This window comes from Adiantum capillus-veneris, chromosome 8 (assembly GCF_014529385.1).
Source record: "Adiantum capillus-veneris isolate H3 chromosome 8, ASM1452938v2, whole genome shotgun sequence".
NCBI lineage: Eukaryota > Viridiplantae > Streptophyta > Polypodiopsida > Polypodiales > Pteridaceae > Adiantum > Adiantum capillus-veneris.
The window spans coordinates 106,882,496-106,901,988 of NC_140938.1; the positions used below are offsets into that span (position 1 = coordinate 106,882,496).

General features: G+C 42.3%; 1 pseudogene; it reads right to left on the reverse strand.

The window, feature by feature from the left end:
• Nucleotides 1-17,924: 17,924 nt before the first annotated feature.
• On the reverse strand, nucleotides 17,925-18,954 carry LOC147452713 (uncharacterized; annotated as a pseudogene).
• Between the last annotated feature and the right edge of the window lie 539 nt (nucleotides 18,955-19,493).

The following is a 19,493-nucleotide window of genomic DNA, read 5'->3' on the forward strand; positions in this document are numbered from 1 at the left end:
TGAACATCTCCAAAGTGTCATGTGGTGCAGCCCGCGACCCATTGACCTCGCTCAATTGGAGGTTACAGAGCCGAAATTGAGTCGAACTATAAGAAGACGTCAAAACCGAGAGTTAGCTCAACAACAAAAGGAGGCAAAACTAAAAGAAAGGTCTCTGTCAGGACAAGAGCCTGCTGACTTACATACGGCTCCTGAAAATTTTAAATCTTATACCACGGGGGAGCGAAAGGTTGTGTATGCCAAAGCCCAACGAATACCTACCAATGGAAGCAGTAGAGTCTGATGGTCCAGCGGTAGTTAAAGAGATAGAATTAGCAGAACCAGGTGAGGAATCTAAACCAGTCTTTATTGCTCACGACCTTACCGAAACTGAAGAGGCTGTACTTAAGGAGCTCCTCAAGGAATACAAGGATATCTTTGCTTGGACATATCATGACATGAAGGGCGTTCCACCTTCTGTGGTGCAACATACAATTCCCATGATCAACACTGCTAAACCCGTCCAGCAACGACCATATCCAATGAATCCTAAGTACGCCAAAATTGTACAAGAGGAGATTGAAAAACTTATCCAATGTGGATTCATATACCCTATTGAGCACTCAGAATGGGTTTCTCCAATAGTCATTGTGCCAAAAAAGAATGGGAAACTAAGAGTGTGCGTGGACCTCAAGAAAGTTAATGCAGCTACTAGGAGAGATCATTATCCCTTGCCATATTCAGAACATGTGCTTGAAAGAGTTGCGGGCAAGGAAGCTTATAGCTTTTTAGATGGGTAGTCTGGTTACAATCAAATCATAATTGCATTAGAGGACCAAGCTAAAACTGCTTTTATCACAGAGTTTGGAGTGTTTGCATTTCGTGTTATGGCTTTTGGCTTAACAAATGCCCCTGCTACATTCCAACGATTAATAAACACTGCGTTTAAAGAATTTCTAAGGGAGTTTTGTGAAGCTTTCCTAGACGACCTTTGTGTTTATTCTTCTTGGGAGAAGCATTTGTTATATCTACGAAAAATATTTGAAAGGTGCAGATTTTATCGCATCTCATTGAACCCTTTCAAATGCCAATTTTGGGTTAAGCATGGAGTCATTCTAGGGCATTATCCACAGATGAGAGTAAGATTAAAGCCATTGCCGATTTGCCACCACCTACTAACTATAAAGGGGTTCAAAGATTTATGGGCCATGTTGGTTATTATCGAAGGTTTATTTTGAACTTTGCCGAGATAGCGCGTCCATTGTACAAGCTTCTTATCGAGTTTCACTGGACGGAAGAATGTCATCAATCTTATGAGTTATTAAAGAAGGCCCTAACAAGTGCTCCAATCCTGTGAACACCTGATTGGAATGTACCTTTTCATGTGCATATTGATGCATCAAATTTTGCTATTGGGTGTGTTCTAACTCAACCAGGAGAACATAAATTGGACTACCCTATTAGCTTTGCAAGTCGCCAATTAAATGATGCCGAGATGAACTACACTACTATAGAGCGCGAAGGTCTAGCTATGATTTACGCAGTAAAGAAATTTCGCTATTACCTTCTTGCTACCAAGTTTGTGTTTTATGTTGATCATCAAGCATTGCTATATTTGGTAAACAAGCCGTGTTCCACAGGTCGAATTACACGATGGTTGTTAATTCCTCTTGAGTTTGACTTCACCGTTGTTGTGAGGCCTGGGAGGAAACATGTCATGGCGGATCATTTATCTCGTATCCCTAATGGCGAAGCTCCTACGGGGGTTGATGATGAATTGCCTGATACTCCTTTGTTCATTGTTGAGACAATGCCTGAATGGAGTGAAAAGATTGTTAACTTCTTAGTTAATGGTTTTCCACCCAAAGAGCTGCGAAAAGATATAGCTCAAAAATTAATCAAGGAATGCGAACCCTATTGCTTACTGGCTGGAACTCTCTATAAGAGAGGAAAAGATGATGTTCTTAGACGCTGTGCCCGCGAGGATGAGTATTTATATATTCTACAAGAGGCACACATGGACGTAGCTGGTGGTCACTTTTCAGGAAAGTTGACTGCCTGAAAGATCTTACAGTCAGGCTATTGGTGGCCCACTCTGTTTAAGGATGCATCACTTTTTGCAAAGGGATGTGATGAATGCCAACGCTTCAACAAGCCACAAAGAAGGGATAGGATGCCTCTACATCCCATCAAGGTAACCCAACCATTTGAAAAGTGGGGCTTAGACTTTGTAGGACCGATTAGTCCGGCTGCACGTAACACGCAATCACGATATATCATTGTGGCTACCGACTATGTAACCAAATGGGCTGAAGCAAAAGCAACACGAAAGGCGGATGCAAAAACAACAGCTAAGTTCCTCTTTGAGAACATTATCACACGTTTTGGATGCCCCTTTGAACTTGTGAGTGACAATGGAACTCATTTTATAAATGAAGTAATAAAAGAACTCACATCAAACTTCATGATATCTCACCACAAGTCTACACCCTATTATCCCCAAGCAAATGGCCAAGCTGAGAGTACCAACAAAACTCTCATCTCCATTTTGACAAAGACACTTGAGGCTCATCGCACTGATTGGGACCTAAAGCTTACATCAGCTTTATGGGCTTATCGTACTGCATATAAAGTTGCTATTAATTGCACATCGTTTAAGATGGTGTATGGCCAAGAAGCAGTTATGCCATGGGAGTTTGTCATTCCTAGTCTTCGAATAGCTTCTCAAGAAGGTTGGGATGGTAACCCCTTAGTGGAGCGATTATATATCCTGGAAAGGCTAGATGAAGAGAGGCAATTAGCTGTGTGAAATTCTCTAGTGGAGAAGGATAGGAGAAAGAAGTGGTTTGATAGCCATTTAAAGGATAAAGACATCAAGGTTGGTGATAAAGTACTTATGTACGGGGTACGTAATGAAAAGAAGAAATTGAAATACGCTGGTAAGGGACCATATCGAGTGTGTGAAATTACCCCGCAAGGGACCATTCGTGTGGAGACTCTAGATGGATTTGAAACCATTGGATTCCTTAATGGGAGTAAATTCAAAAGATATTATGATCCTCTAAGCCAGGAAGAGTTGCAAGCCATCCATCAAAAGAAGGTGCCAAGGAACAAGCAGAGCTTAGAAAAATCCAAGCAAGAGTTGAGGCTCGAGAACGACAACAACATCTTAGACGCCAACGAGAGGCTAATCTGGGAATCACGCAAGCATTTTTCAAGGACACAGATGACGACTCATTAGAATCTGAGCCACCGCTACGATACCCAATTGAGCTAAATAGCCCCTATGGGAAAGTACTATACAATGCCTTATTAGATACGGGATCTAAACACAATTTGTTATCCTATGGAGTTTGGTGTCAATTAGGGAAACCGACCCTATCCCCGAGTACGATGCAAGTCAAGGGCATTAATAAAAAGAAAACTACTATTCTTGGAGTCCTTCAGACCCCTGTTGTCTATGACAATGGAAGCATTGTGCAGAGGTTTCTAGTCATGCCCGCGGGAGCTATGGAAGGCAACGTAAACCTGGGACGCACGTGGATGTTGGCAACCAAATGCACTATTGATTGGGATATTGGTAATGTCACGACGCGACCACCGATTCTTACCCCTATCATTCAAGCAAAGTCACCTACGTTGCAAACTCTAGCAAAGTTGAAGGATAGCCAATATTCACAAGCCAAGGTGGTTAACTCGTCTTTACCGGCTACCCATGAACCTAGCACTTCAACACTTGTAGTTGCAGCAAGCAGTAATATTGCAAGTACTCAACCTGCACGACCTAAGAGTAAATATCAATGGGTCCCCAAGGCCTTACTTCCAACTACCTCAACCCTCCCATCCATTTCAAGAAAAAAATTCCCTGGAGAACCAAGAGCACGCTCTAGGAGATTCAAGACCAAATCACGATGGATTCCAAAACGACTATTAGAAGCCCAAGGCTACTATGATGGAAATGAGCAAATTTGGGTACCTAAACGTAAAATGTGTCCTTCCCTATCGACAACAAACCCATATGAGTCAAATAGTGTAACGCTAAAGCCAATGGCAGACCGTGGGAAGGGAAAGATCACAGAATGCTACACACCTAGTCCAGAGTTAGTTTGGGCTCCAAGGCAAAACCAATTTATTCCACCTAGCTCAGGAAGGGGGGAGTTCCATGAAGCTTCTAGCTCCTCATGTAATACATCCATAGAGGTAAAAGCTTCTACACAGTCTCCATCTATAGTAGTAGACCTCCATGAAGCTACAAAAGAATCCACACGTCCCAGTGTTCAAGAATCACCTGATGAATCACTTCAAGTTCGATCCTGGGAGAGTACCTTACCACCCTTGCAACTTGACGAGGCACCTAGGGTAATAGAAAACTACTGGCAAAAATCCTCACCTATTACCAACTGGAACAATTGGTTTCAAAGGGTGACGAGCTCATTTCAAACGTTATGATCTACCCAAGGACGGTGGGAGTGTTTGCTGACAGTCATCATTCACTTGTTTCCCTCTCAACCTTTTTCCCTGACCTCTCAATCACCAATCTTAGGGAATGTGCATATAAAGCTTTATACTCACAAAAAAAAAAAAGAGCAAGAGCAATTAGCAAACGAGTATGTACAATAAAAGTCAAAACATTGACCCAGACCTACACATTTACATCCGGTACACTAAAGCAGAAACCTATGTCATAAAACACCTTTGATCCTCATCACTTGAGTAATGGAGGGTAGGTAAGATTAGTACGATAGGAGTGTTTCTGTTTTAGAGTTGAGTGATCAGCAAAGTTCTCTTTTCCCACTGATGTGCCTCCTAGAGGTATTGTTTGTGTTCATAGTGTGTACAGGAACGTGTTGCTGTGGTTAGGATTTGGACCTTCATGGAATCTTTATCTCGACTCACTCTTCAAATCAAGCGCGACCATCGACACAAACAGGTGTTTCTTGTCCATTAGCATTGCCCCTTATCTTTTTTGCATCTATGATTGTCTGCTTTAATTGTGATTGGTAGCCTAATATTCACTGTATTTGCTTAGTATTAAACATTTAATTCAATGTAATTTTTTGTCATAATCACTTGTCTAGGTTTAAAAATCAAGCAAGTTCGACTAAGCTAGTTTGACCAAGTCAGGTGTTAGAGATCTTCTCTTAATACCACGGGGAATGCCTTCCTAATAATCAATGGTTACTTAGGTTCTTAATCCGATCTAGGCAGCATTGTGTGAAATGTACTAGGGCTTTCTAGTGGGCTTGACCCTATTGACCTTTAGCTTAAGTATTATAAAGGGAGTTTACTAGTGTGATGAGCCTGGGGAGGTGTATCAGTGTTATATGACCCCCCAAAGTTACAAAATTAAAATGCTGAAAATGAACAAACAAAAAATCAAAGTGCCACACTGTAAAATCTTAAGCTGGAAGAGAAATCTCAGCTTGATTTGGTACTTCACTCACATGTATTGCCTATGGTACTAGAGCCCTAGAGGTTCCCAGTGTGGGCGCTTTTCCTTGAAAAGCAAAAAACCCAAGGCATACAAAATAAGCACACACATCAAATTGAATCACTGTGAAAAGACTTTGGGGGCTCAAAGAAAAAGTAATGAGTCAGGCGATGATTTCATGAGAAATTCCTTTTATGGTAGCTTAACTACAAGGTCTTTTAGATATAGCCTCTAGTCAGCCCTCGAACATGAATACTTGGCTCTCGCGATTAAACAATTTAATTGACCATAGAAAATTAAGAAGCTTACCCATGGTATTAATATTCGATCTCTAGTGCCTTTCGACCGTCAAATTAGCGACCCCAGACTTGTTTAATTTTTTACCTTTACATATGTTTATGCATTTGATTACATTGCAATTTAATGTTCATTGCTGACAAATTGTTTGAAATTCTTTTACCAATCAATTTGTCTACCTAAAACTGCATATGATTTTTAATCACTTATGAGAATGCAATTACTGTGCCAATGTTGTTTGATTTTGCAGTGACTGAAGAAGGCTAAGGACATTCATCTCAAATGCTCTTCCACCTCGACGAACGAGCTTCAACTCAATAGCTTCCGAGGACGGAATCTACATCAGGAAGGGGGGCATGTTAACCCTCACGGCTCACGGACACCCCATCACCTACGACGGACGTGTATTATGTATTTGGTAGAGTCAGGTATCGGGCTTGTCGGACCAATAGGAAAATGGTAAGAGTGATCGTCGATGAGAGGCGCACTCTAACTGGGACATTCAAGGGATTAGTTGGCTAAGCATGGGCGCCCAAGTGTGAATGGGGTGAGCTCATATAAAAGCCAACTAAACCTAAAATTCACTCATTCTCTCATTTGTGCAATAGAAGAGTGCTCTTGCTCCATCTCCATCTCCATCTTCTTCTTCTTCACCTCCTTGTGTGTGTGTGTGTATGTGAGAGAGAGAGAGAGAGAGGGAGAGTGTGTGTGCGATCGAGCATTACGAAGGCACGACGGCGGCGAAGCGGTTGAGCGCGGCACAACTACAGCTTCTTCTTCATCGCGGCGAGGAATCCACCACGAAGGCGAGCGTAGAGCGGTGAGTGACACACCCTTTTCTCTCTTGAGCTTGCTAGATTATTCCTGTTGTGTGCTTGGAGCCATTTCTGGCTCGCACACGGTGTATCGGCAAGTCCCTTGCTTCAACAGTGCGGCAAGGAGCGCACACCATTGGCCCCGTGTTAAGATAGATGGGTAAGCACATGTCTATATTCTAACCGTTGTTATCGTTTATTCTCCCACATTAAACGATCAGTTTAATATGAGAAAATAATTTGTGTTGGTTAGATATTAGATTTTATGACACCTATGTGTTCCCTGCTGAACGTCAACCTATACCATCATCATAGCTATCATTTGCACATGTCATCGTGCTATCACGAGCTTTGCCTTGTTTCCATGGTTGTTGTTGAAGCTTCCTTAGCTCCTCTGCCTGCACATAAGAAGGTGAAGAAAGCCTCTCCCAAGAAGGCAAAGTCTAGCACAACAAAGAGAAAATCAAAACCTATGCACCTTAGCTATCTTTAGATGAGCTCAGAGGCCATTGTCGCACTGAAGGAGAGGACTAGTTCCAACTAATATGCCTTGTTGGTTATTAATATGTGGGTCTGTGGTGCTTGGCCGCTCGTGTAGTGGGTTGTTCCAATGTTGTGGAAGAGGAGACCAAGCTCATCAAAAGCTCTTGGAAGAGGAGCAACAAACATTGGAAAAAGAAGCAAAGGCAAACAACGCTGAAGAAGCCAAAGCTAAGAGGCAAAGCCATGCAGGCTGCTACAATCTCTACTCAAGGAGGCATGGCTAGTGTAATAGGATTGGACTCACAGAAGGTCCAAGCTCTCTGTGATGATGCAAACGAGGGTCTAAATGAGGATGAGAAAGTTCAGATTGCCAACTATTTATGCATAGGGAACTTAGTACGTTGTTTTAGGTGGAATTAAGGGAGAGGAAGCAGTTGAGGCCAAAGTAAAGTTTCTCAAGGCAAGAATGGTGGATGCAAAGCCTTGTTCTGATCCATTAGAAGTCCTCAATGTGTTGCATGGCCACAAAAGTCTTTGGAACGGGCCAAAGTAAGCAAAAAAATGGCTATATTTTTTTTCATTTTCAATTGCAAAATAACCACGTGACGATTGCCTTTTAGGTGGTGAAATTAGTATTCAAGTTTTGTTTCCACTATTAATGTTTCCAATAAACAACCATCTATCACATTAAACCCCTTTTTGAGATGGATGTATGTCGCAAAAATGATCATGTCTTCGCCCTTATGGCGCAGTTCCTAAGCCCTTCCTCGTCTTGTCGATGCACATTGGGATAACGACCTAATGCTGATGCACAAGCGAGATGTTTTCTATGCTCCTTTACGTCAAGTCTATCCCCGAGTTCAATACCTAACCCCTAAGCCGTTGTATGATCACTCCCCCCAGATGAGGCGTTGGAGTTGATCCCTTTTTTTGAGTCCATTCCCAGCCGAAAATTCTAAAAATATGTCCATGTTTTTCTCCCTAAGGGGGGAGGTGTGGTTTGCAGCCGGATGGCCTTGGTGTGAATGTGCATATGTAACTACCTAAGCATAATGTAAGGAGGTGGCCTCTCATGGACGGGGACACACTCAATTTGGGCCTAATCCCGTGCACACCACAATATCAAAAGTCTTATGATAAAATAATTAGATTAAAGTTATTTATGTCTAGAAAATACACAATATTATTAATGCTTAGTACCAAATAATCGCTTTATTGTGATGAAGAAAATCATGTTTGCTATATAGTAAGTATGTTGGACATAACATTTACTATTTCTAACTAGCAACTACATATTTACTATATAGTAATTTCATTGAACCTATGATTTTCTACTAACTAGCGAGTCAAGTAGTTACTATATAGCAATTATGTTGGACTTAAGGTTTGCTACTCCCAACTAGCAACTCCATATAGTTGCTATATAGAAATTGCATTGGACCAAGGTGTTACTACTTCTATGTAGCAACTCCACATAATTACTATGTAGTAAACATAGAGATACTTGGAAGTTGCTAGTTCCAATTAGCAATTATAGATTTCCCATATAGGAAACTATGACTTTGCTAGTTCAATACAACAAAAAGCTCCTTACTTGCTTATTTAATCTAGTAAGTACATGGAACACAAAGCTAATTGCAATTTGGTAACATGTCAAAAGTTACTTGTGACGTCAACACACAATAATGTAGCAAAAAATCTCCCTTTGTCCCTCTCTCGTTGCCTTGAAACAGGGCCATATATATCTCCCCCTCTTTTCCTCTCTCTCCTCCCTTGAGTGCACCCATTAACACCTGTCCTAGCCTCGATGTCGTGATGATGAGCCTGTTGCTCCAGCCACCTTCGTTGCATACACGATTGTCAGCTGGCACCATGGATCCTTTTTCTTTACCTCGATTCTAGAAGGCTAGGTTCACACAATGGCGGCAGAAATGCAAGGCTACAAAGGGTGTTTCCGGGTGGTGTTTCAGGGTGGGCGCATCACCAAAAGGTGGTTTTCGTTGCCCTTTTGTTCACACGAGCTCCACTACAAGAGGTACTTAATAGTAGCGACGCTCGCAGTGCGACGCTCAAATGTGAAAAACCACGGCGTCGCTAAATTACAAGTAACTTAGCGACGCTCATAGCGACGCCGTCAGGGCTAAAAAAAATAACCGAGAGCGTCCGAAAACTCAGATCTCAGATCTAAGTTCTCGGCGCGCGCTCAAGCAAGCAAGGTAACACGCGCTCTCCCTCTCTCTCTCTCTTTCTTCTCCACACACACACACACACACACACACACGAGGAGAGGAAGGAGAGCCAAGTATGCTCCTTCCCTCTCCTCACTCTCATGTTCCCTTCCCCTCTTTCTCTCTCCCTCTCTCTCTCTCTGACACACACACACACACACACACATTGTGTTTTTGAGAGAGAGAGAGAGAGAGAGAGAGAGAGAGAGAGAGCACAAGCATAAACAAAAAAACGCGCACACACATGCATAAACAAACAATGCACACACACATTGAGAGAGGAAAAGAGAGAGAGAACATGCATAAACCAAAAACGCACACACAGATGCATAAACAAAGAATGCACACACACATTGAGAGAGGAAAAAGAGAGAGAGAGAGAGAGAGAGAGAGAGAGAGAGAGAAGAAGAAGAAGAAGAGAGTCTTAACATCGTAGGAAACTATCCCAAGAGACCTTAAAGATCTAGTCGACAAGAGTTGAACTCAAGACCTGTTATTCATGAGGGAAATGGCATAACCAATCTATCACACTTCGGTGATAGAAAAGTTATACCATTTTTCTCCTTTTCTTATTGGCGTGCACACACACCCGAGAAGAAGAGAGTTTAATTTAACGTTGTAGGAAACTAATTAAAGAGACCTAAAGATCTAGCCCATGAGGAGTTGAACTTAAAACCTATTATTCAAGAGGGAAATGGCATAACCAATCTACCACACTTGGGTGATAGAAAGGTTATACCATTTTTCTCTTTTTATTGGCACACACACACCCACACACACACACACACACACACACACACACACACACACACAAGAAGAAGAGAGTTTTAACATCGTAGGAAACTATCCCAAAAGACGTTAAAGATTAAGTTAGATGTAGACTTACGTTAAATTAGATTTAGGTTTATTTAAGTTAAATTAGATTAGATTTATGTTTATTTTTAGTTAGATTTACGTTTGATTAGATTTAGGTTTATTTACGATAGATTTAGATTTACGTTATATTATATTAGATTTATGTTTATTTACCTTAGATTTAGATTTACGTTATATTAGATTAGATTTAGGTTTATTTACGTTATTTACTTGTTATTGAAGAGGGAAATGGCATAACCAATCTACCACACTTGGGTGATAGAAAGGTTATACCATTTTCTTCTATTTATCGTTTAAGATAAGGTTAGATTTAGATTTACGCTAGATTAGATTTATGTTTATTTAAGTTAGATTAGATTAGATTTAGGTTTATTTTGAGTACATCGAAGGATTATACTGCCTACGCGTTTGAGAGTGGTCGGTGTCTCAGTCACTGCGTCAGGAGTGACTCGAACACTGCGTCGGGGTCACCTAGAGGCGTGGATGATGAACATTCATCGAATAGGGTTGCTATAGTTCATGGGAGGGACATGCCAAAGTGATACGCCTACCTCATCAATCGTATGTCCGATGAGACCATTATGACCCCTGAGGGGAAGCAAGTGATGGGCCGCATACAACAATTGTGTAGATGTAAATGGGCCTCACATATACAAATACTTCAATGCAAGAGTTTAATACTCTCACCTCTCCACCCCGTCGATCCATGACGGAGGTGATGGGACAAAATCCTCCTCGAAGCTGGCCTAGCCGCCACTCCCCAGGGAGGAGAGGACGACCAATCCAGACATGCGGTGGCGGCAAAGTGACGTAGCAAGAGTTTGCATCAAGACGGGGAGTGGCGGGGCTGGACCAGCTTCGAGGAGGATTTTGTCCCATCAAAGCTATTATTAAACTCTTGCGTTGAAGTATTTGTATATGTGAGGCCCATTCACATCTACATAGCTAGTAGCCCCATTGGTATGTCTTTTACCCTTCAATGGAGCGAATCACCACATGTTCAATTAGGTTAGATTTAAGATAAGATTTTGGATTGAGTTTTTATATTAGAGTTTAATTCAAGATTACAATAAAAAAATTAGAGTTAGACGAACGGTGAAAAGATCTACTGTGAAAAGATGTTAAGATGCTGTGAAATGCTACAGCTAGAGAAGAGGCAAAGGGGTTTTGTCCACTACATGCACTATCATGTAGATGTGGGTGTGTAGATTTCTTGTACCCACAAATATAGGCATTGACCAATAAAGACGATATTATAACCTGGTGGTTCTGATCTCCGTGCACCTCTAGAACGAGGTGTGCGGGGATTGGACATGACTAGAGAATGTGAGGTAGTTTACATTGTGAACAAAGAGAGAGAGAGAGAGAGAGAGAGAGAGAGAGAGAGAGAGAGAGATAAAAGACGAAGAATGCCAATAGAACATTAAATTTGTTGTCCAGGTTATAAGATTTTTGCCCTCATTATGAGTACTGACGAGGATGTGGGGTCGTCCAACAGAAACGAGGATGCGGGGCTGTCAACGAGGATCTTATGTCCTTGTAATCAATGCAAGCATGTTGTGCGACAGACAAGACGCGTTTCTTTGCAGCACGTTCACGAATTTGGCGAGTTTGATCCATCTATTATAGATCGAGTTGTTGTCAATTATAACTCGTCGGACTCTGACGCTAGCCAACAGGCAGCAATCTTGCAACCCATAGACGTGTTCGCAGGCGCTTTGGTCAAGCACCATATGTGAGGCCACAAGATGTAGCCTCTGAAAGCTCGGGGAATGATCATGCAGACCACATTCCCAACGAGGCAATGTTTGAGCCCGAGAGTGATGAAATGATTGAGACGATCATGGATTCAGAAAGGCTTATCTATGATGATATGAAAAGTGAAGCCGATACACCATTGTATAATGGAGCACATGTGTCTACATTGAAAGCGCTCCTGGTTCTTCTCAACATGCAGGCAAAGTTTGGATGGAGTGACACTAGCGTCACAACGCTTTTCAGGTGATCTATTACAATTAGTTTACTTTACTAAAACTCTAAATGTATAATGATCTGATAGATTTTTACACAATTGTACCGTATTTTTATGTTGCGTAGATTGCTCAAAGAGCACATACTACCAGCTGATAATGGGATGCAGATTCCTGAGAGGAAGAAAGAAAGATTTTGTGAAACTTGGGGATGGATTACAATTCGATCCACGCTTGTCCTAATGACTGCATTCTTTTCAGAGGGGAATACATAGACATGGAGAAGTGTCCGAAATGTGATTCCGAGAGATATCGAGTAGATCTCCACGGAACAAAAATTTTGCAAAAGGTTTTGCAACATTTTTCTCTGCTTCCTCGCATCAATCATTTCTTCGAATGTAAGTCCATGGCCGCCCTAGCATCATGCAGGAGGAGAATAAATATTTGGATGGTGTGCTACGGATTCCTGCAGATTGCACAGCTTGGAAACATATAGATGGAACATGGTCGGATTTTGCCAGGGAAGCTCGGAATTTGCGCTTAGGCCTGGATATGGATGGCGTAAATCCATTTGGTCAAAGATCAACATCTTACAGTGTATGGCCCGTTGTCATAGTCAACTACAACATTCCCCCATGGTTGACTACGAAGAAGGGGCACCTATGGCTAAGCTTGATTGTGCTAGGGCGATATAAAGTGAAGAATATAGATGTGTATCTTCGTCCACTATTGCAAGAGCTACAACAATTATGGATTGGCATAGAAGTGGTGGATATGAGCCGACACACAGGTCGACGGAATGCTTTGATCAGAGGCATTCTAATGTGGACCATGCATGACTATCTCGGAGTAACAGAATGCTCAGGTGATCTATTTACACTCCTCACTCAGACACTGTAAATCTTGGTTTTTCTCAAGCTGATCTATTATCATGTGTAAACATGCAGGGCTTCAAAGAAACGGATACAGAGCATGTGTCACATGTGGACCTAGACTGAATGCACGTAGGGCGCCCTCATTGAAGAAGCAAATCTACGAAGGTCATCAAGCGTATCTTCTAGAAAATCATGTGTTACGCGATGACTTTTTGGGAAGAGAGCCACGGAGGATGTCTGCACAAGAATGGTTAGAGCAGAAGGAGATGTGTGATGACAAATTTCCCCTAGGGATGAAGAGACTATCTCTATGGTACGAGTTACCATACTGGCCCCGACTCATGATCAATCACTTGCTCGATCCAATGCACATATTCAAGAATGTGGGTAATGTACTATGGGATCCTCTGACTGACAAGAAAGATACTTTGGGAGCCAGGGTTGACCTTAGAAATGTGGATCGTATAGAGCAATATTGGCCACAAACAGCGTCGGATGGATCGATAAAACTCCCTAAAGCACCATGGATTTTCACAAGAGACCAAGAACGCAAAGTAAAAGAGACCATTCGATCTTTGCGGACCCCCACTGGCGTAATGCACTCGCTCCGAACATGTTTTACTAAAGAAGGAAAGCTTACCGGTTTGAAGTCACACGACTGGCATAAAATGTGTCAGGTATGTTCATAGTGGAATATATCATAGTGGGAATTGTGTAACAAATTCGTGTGTGGACTTTAATATCATTGTTGCACGTGTTTTGTAGTTTATTTTACGTGTTGCCATTGAGGGATGTTTGTCTCTTGACGTCCGTAACACAATCTACAAACTTGCGAAGTTGGTGCAATGGATCTCACAAAGGAGATCAACGTAGACTCCATACCATTCGCCAAACTAAAAGCTACGGAGGTTGTGTGCATGTTTGAGAAACATTTTCCTACTACCATGCTAACCATTCAGGTGCATCTTCTTGTTCACATAGTTGATGAGGTGGAAATAGCTGGCACAGTACATTCCAGATGGATGTTCTTTTTAGAACGTTTCATGAAAACGCTCAAGGGATATGTGCGTTAGAAGGTACGTCCAGAGGGTAGCATGGTAGAAGGTTGGCTGGTATCAGAGTCCCTAGTGTACATTGGAGAGTGGCTAGACAGATTTGATAAAGCCTGGCATACGCTATGGCAAACCATAGATGATGAGCGCATATCTGGGATTGTCATGTGCAATCTTGGTGTTGAGAAGAAGATAACGGAAGATCTAGAGGCTAAAATCAACCGATTTTGCATGCTTCACAATCCAGTGATGCAAAAGTGGATTTCACAATATGAGGATGCAAAGCAAGAGCGACAAAGGGCACGAATCAAGTGGAGACGGGGAAGACGACCACTGATGCACTATCTGACGAGTCTGGAGAGCCTACCAACATTCATGAGCTTAAGATGGTTGCACAACCAATTGAAAAGCGCACAACAGTGTGGTGAAGAAGTGACTGAGGAAGAGTGGGAGTACTCTCGGGGTTCTGTGACCAAGGGAAGTTTGCAATGTACGACTAGTAGCTTTCTAGATGTTTGAACGGCCACTCATAATCTTTGTTGGTTGTAGTATAAGTCATACTACAACCAATTGAAAAGTGCACAACAGTGTGGTGAAGAACTGATTGAGTAATAGTGGGAGTACTCCCGGGGTTGCGCGACCAAGGTAAGTTTGCAATGTACGACTAGTGACTTTCTAGATGTTTGAACGGCCACTCATAATCTTTGTTGGTTGTATTATAAGTCATACACAACAGCATGGTGTAAAGGTCGACATTTTAGGGTGGAACGGATTGACAAAAAGCGTTTTACTCAAGATTGTGGAATCATGGCAAAAGTTGAGCAGTCTAGTCAACGACGGTCCTCTGATGCAGATCCTGTGGTGGCAGCCAGGGCGTGAGTAGAGGCAGGGAGCTCGCACCACTTGGGGAGCGGCGGGTAGGCATCATTTGAGGCCTATTTTGTAAGTGTTTTTGCATTGCTCTCTATGTTTGATAGTTTAGGGTTTATGGGTTTTCAAATTCTAACATAATGGATTCTTTGTATGTTTTGACAGTGGTCGATGACAGGACATGATCCCAGACCGTACGAGCGTGAGTACGCAGGCAAGAAGGGCTTAAACGCCCTTATGGACATTCTGAGTTCTCGCGGCGGCATGGTTAGTATTAGGGTTTATTTTTTTCTATTTGTTGTATTGTTTATAAACGTGGCTATATGTTTATACTTACAAAAAGCTGTCTTATTGTTTTTTTTTTTGCAAAATCCGACGGATACGCCGCTTGGACGCGATTAGACGTCTGATTAGATGACGTCAGTTTAGCCATAGCTAGATAGCATTAGTTTCTTTTTGTCATAGCTTATGTATCATGAAACGACTTTTATACGTCTTTTTTAAAACCATGCATATTTTTTAAATAATGACAATGGTTTGTAACTATTACATTTGCAAAGTTTAACAATCAAGTGATTTTGCCTATGTGTACAATTGTCATTGATTTACTTTCATCAATTCACGCTTGTCAGGTTTGTATTTTTATTTTGCAAACAATTTGTACTATGGATGATGGAGTTAATGGTTATATTGTCTTGTGGGTGACTATTTTGGGTCTATATCTACCTTTGCACTTTTTTCAAAGGTGAATCAATTAATGAAACATTCAATATGGTTGATGGGTGGCAAGGCATTCAATGCCCTGCCCCCACCAAAAAATTTTCCTCTCGGGCGTCACTATGAACGTCGCTATATAAAGCTCTGCAGCATCGCTATAGATAGTTCTGCAGCGTCGCTATAGACGTCGCTATATAAAGACGATTATAGCAACGCTTATAAAGACTGTTATATCAACGCTTATAACGACGTTCTCGTATCGATGCTCTTAGCGACGCGGGGGGTTATAAAAACCCAGTGTATTTTCGTCGCCAAAAGCGTCACAAGAGCACGCAACCTCTTGTAGTGCCCAACGGAAGCAAACTCAAAGGGATTTCTGTCCCACCTCCCCGGTTCACATGAAGGCGTCGGAAGAGATCTAGCTTGGGAAATGTTCACACGATAGCTCCAAATTTGAGTTATCCCCCCCCCCCCCCCCCCCCCCCCCCCCCCCCTTTCCACAAAAGGGTGTATTAATCATTCAATTATAAACAATAATTAAATTTGATTATACTTGAATACATGCTAGGACACCAAAAAGGCTGATTAAAAAAATAAATTTGAGATTACAAACATCAAAACATAAAACCATGGTGTAAAGTCCAACCCTTATTACAAGAGCTCAAGTAGAAGTTAATGACGATGAGTCATCAGACACAACATCACCAAAGACTTGTTGTACTTTGTTCGTAGCATATTCTTGATACAAAGATCTTGCAAGATTGTCGCGCGATTAGCACCTGAACCAAGGTCATTTGCCACTCCAACTTGAACACCTCCTTCATTGCCTCTTTGAGCACGCTCAATTGCATCCTCTGCCCTTGTGGAACGGAGAGCTTGAATTTTCACCGTAGAGCTTGTTGCGGTTCTTTGGCTTTCTTTGAGTCAATTGCCAACCAGTAGGGTAGCTTCAGCCTCACGCACCCATTCCATATCAAAAGCATCACCGTGTCGTATACAAATATTTTGTAACACAAGGCACACTACCACCAAATCAGGCACGTGATGTAGATCCATGTCACATAGCTTTAACAAGATGCAAAACCTTGCCTTCAGCATGCCAAATGTACGCTCCATTGGAATTCTTGTGCTAGATTGTATGAAATTCCAATGAAACTTCTTGCGCGATAAGCCTTCCTTGCCAAATGTACACTCCATTGGAATTCTTGTGCTAGATTGTATGAAATTCCAATGAAACTTCTTGCGCGATAAGCCTTCCTTGCATCCTTTAAAGGGCACCAACATAAATGGCTGAGCTGGATAAGCACAATCACCCACAAAACAATAATTCCCAAGCTTGCCTCTAACACATTTTTGACCCAACTCAGTGCGAGCAAAGTTCAAGGAGTCATGGATTGACTGTGCCCATCCAACATCATAGTTCCATATGAAACAATCTGCTGCCACTGTTAACTGCAACAAAATTGAATGAAAGCCTTTTCCGTTGAAGTGATCCACATGGTTCTCCTTTGGTGCAATGATTAAAATATTTGAACAATCAATAGCATCAACAACATAGGGTATTCCTTGGAGGGCTTCAAATTCACTGGCCAGCTTCTCAAGCGAGATGAAGAAGGACAATGAATGTAGATATCTCTGAGTTCTGATTTCATGATGTCCTTGCAAAAATGAAGGACTATGCCACATTATGTGCCCTTAGCACATCCATTCGAGTCACGTAAGACCTCCAACTGTGTTCTAGAAGCTAATCTAAGCATAGAAATTGCCACACGCGTAGGAAGATCGATGGTTTTGTGCATGTTGGTGACACGCTTTGACATGAAAGGGCCCACCTTTCCACAAATGTAACGAAAGGTATCCTTGCTGACTCGAAGGTGTCTCTTGAACATGCTATCTAAGTAGGACTTTAGAAGAAAGTCATCAAATTTTTTCTGGGGCCGGGCATAAGCCCAAGCTTTCCTATGCTCGTGACCTCGTCTTCTACCAATGTTGAGGTTGACCGATCGGCCCATACATTGGATTAAATGCAACCATATTTGCAAGAAGGCCACATCATTTTGATTGGGTCCATCCTTTAATAATTTTGGAATTGCTAAAGAGCATAGCCAAGCACAATGAAGCGCCATCTCTCTAGACATCATACTTTTATTATGTAGGTTTGCACAAGCAATGTAACATAGTCAATAAAAAGAAAGCATTGCATGTACACAATATGCTTACTTCCAAAAAAAAAAAGTTATCCAAAGTCATCACAAACATTAAAAACGGGAAGATAGAGATAAGAAAGGATTGAATCTTTGAAGACCATAGTCTTCACTAGTTAGTAGCTCATCAATTGTTGTCATTACGAGCATGCTTTAAGAACCCTCCCATGGTGTCATGAAAGCTAGCTAGCAAGTCCAAGCACTGGTTTTGAAATGCCTCTTGCCGGTTGGAGTTATCTTTCAAGTGGTCAAGTAAAGCTCGACCAGTGTCCGCCATTTGTGCCAAAGACTCAACTTTGGAGCAGACCGCTTGCCATTGATGGTGGTTGTGGCTTGAATTTTGATTTGGGAGGCTTTGAAGTCTTCTTCGCCTGGTACCTCACTCATCTTAGTATTTTTGTGGGTGGTACAAGAGGCATGGCTAACATAATTCATAGAGGCCCTATCATGATAGTACTCATCTACCACATCATACCATTTACATGTGTATTTTGTATCATTGCCAGATGTAGCATTATGTGCTTTATCCAGCCTATATTGGCCAAGTACAGAGCCCCACTTTTTGCGGCATGCCTCACTATCTTTATCAAAGTCATTGTATGTGGAGGCCAACCGTGCAACCACTTTTGCCCATAGATTGATCCCTTGCTTTTGAGGATTGTTGAACTCGTGCATACCCCCCCTCACATGGATAAGCTGGTCAACCCGGATGTCCTTCCATTGAGCCTTGGATTTTTGGATGATGTATTCATCATCTTCGAGCTCCACAATGCCCTTCTTCTTGGACACCCTCACCTTCTTTGATGGAACCATCGGTGCAATCTCTTGCACATCCTCTCCATCCAAGTGTAAGGCTTTATTCCTGGATGGTTTTGTGCACCCTTTAGTAGATTTATGGGAGGAGGGATTTGGGCTTGGGCCACTCTCTACATGCATAGGCTTATGGCGTAGAGGTGGAGCACATGGTGGGGGCGGGGATTGAATAAGAAAGAAGAGGAGGGCGATGGAGAAGTTAGCATGGTCGTGAAGCCATGTGGAGGCATTGTGAAGGAGTAGTAAGAGGGTTGGGAAAATACATTTTGGGATGCATTGTCATCAACGTCCTTTTGGATTTCCAAATGTAGAGATGGGTCCACGAATCCTGCATACACAAACATTTCAATAGCTTGGTTAGTTTGGGTAGAGAGAGAGAGAGAGAGAGAGAGAGAGAGAGAGAGAGAGAGAGAGAGAGAGAGAGAATTATGGGCACATTCGACCTTAATGAGTAGTAATTCATTCGTGGATACATCCGAGAGAGAGAGAGAGAGAGAGAGAGAGAGAGAGAGAGAGAGAGAGAGAGAGAGAGAGAGAGGGGGGGGGGGGGGGGGGGGGGGGGGGGGGGGGGGGGGGGGGGGGGGGGTTGGGAGAATGGGGGGTGGAGGCATAATTTGGTTGGGAGGGAGGCATGCGCATAATTGGAGAGGCACCCGATGCTACCTTGCCGCTTTGAATACGGCGTTCATTTTCAATGGCCTACAAAAATAGAAAGAGACTGTAAGTAATCCATGTTCAATGAGAAACAAGGCTAATCAAAATGACAGCAAAAAAAGGTGCAACTGATCACCTTCTCTGCTCCTGTCCCCGTCGATCAAAAAAGGAAGCTCAATGAGCTACCCAATGCACAAAATGTATGAAGCAAAGGGGGGTGGGTTGGGGG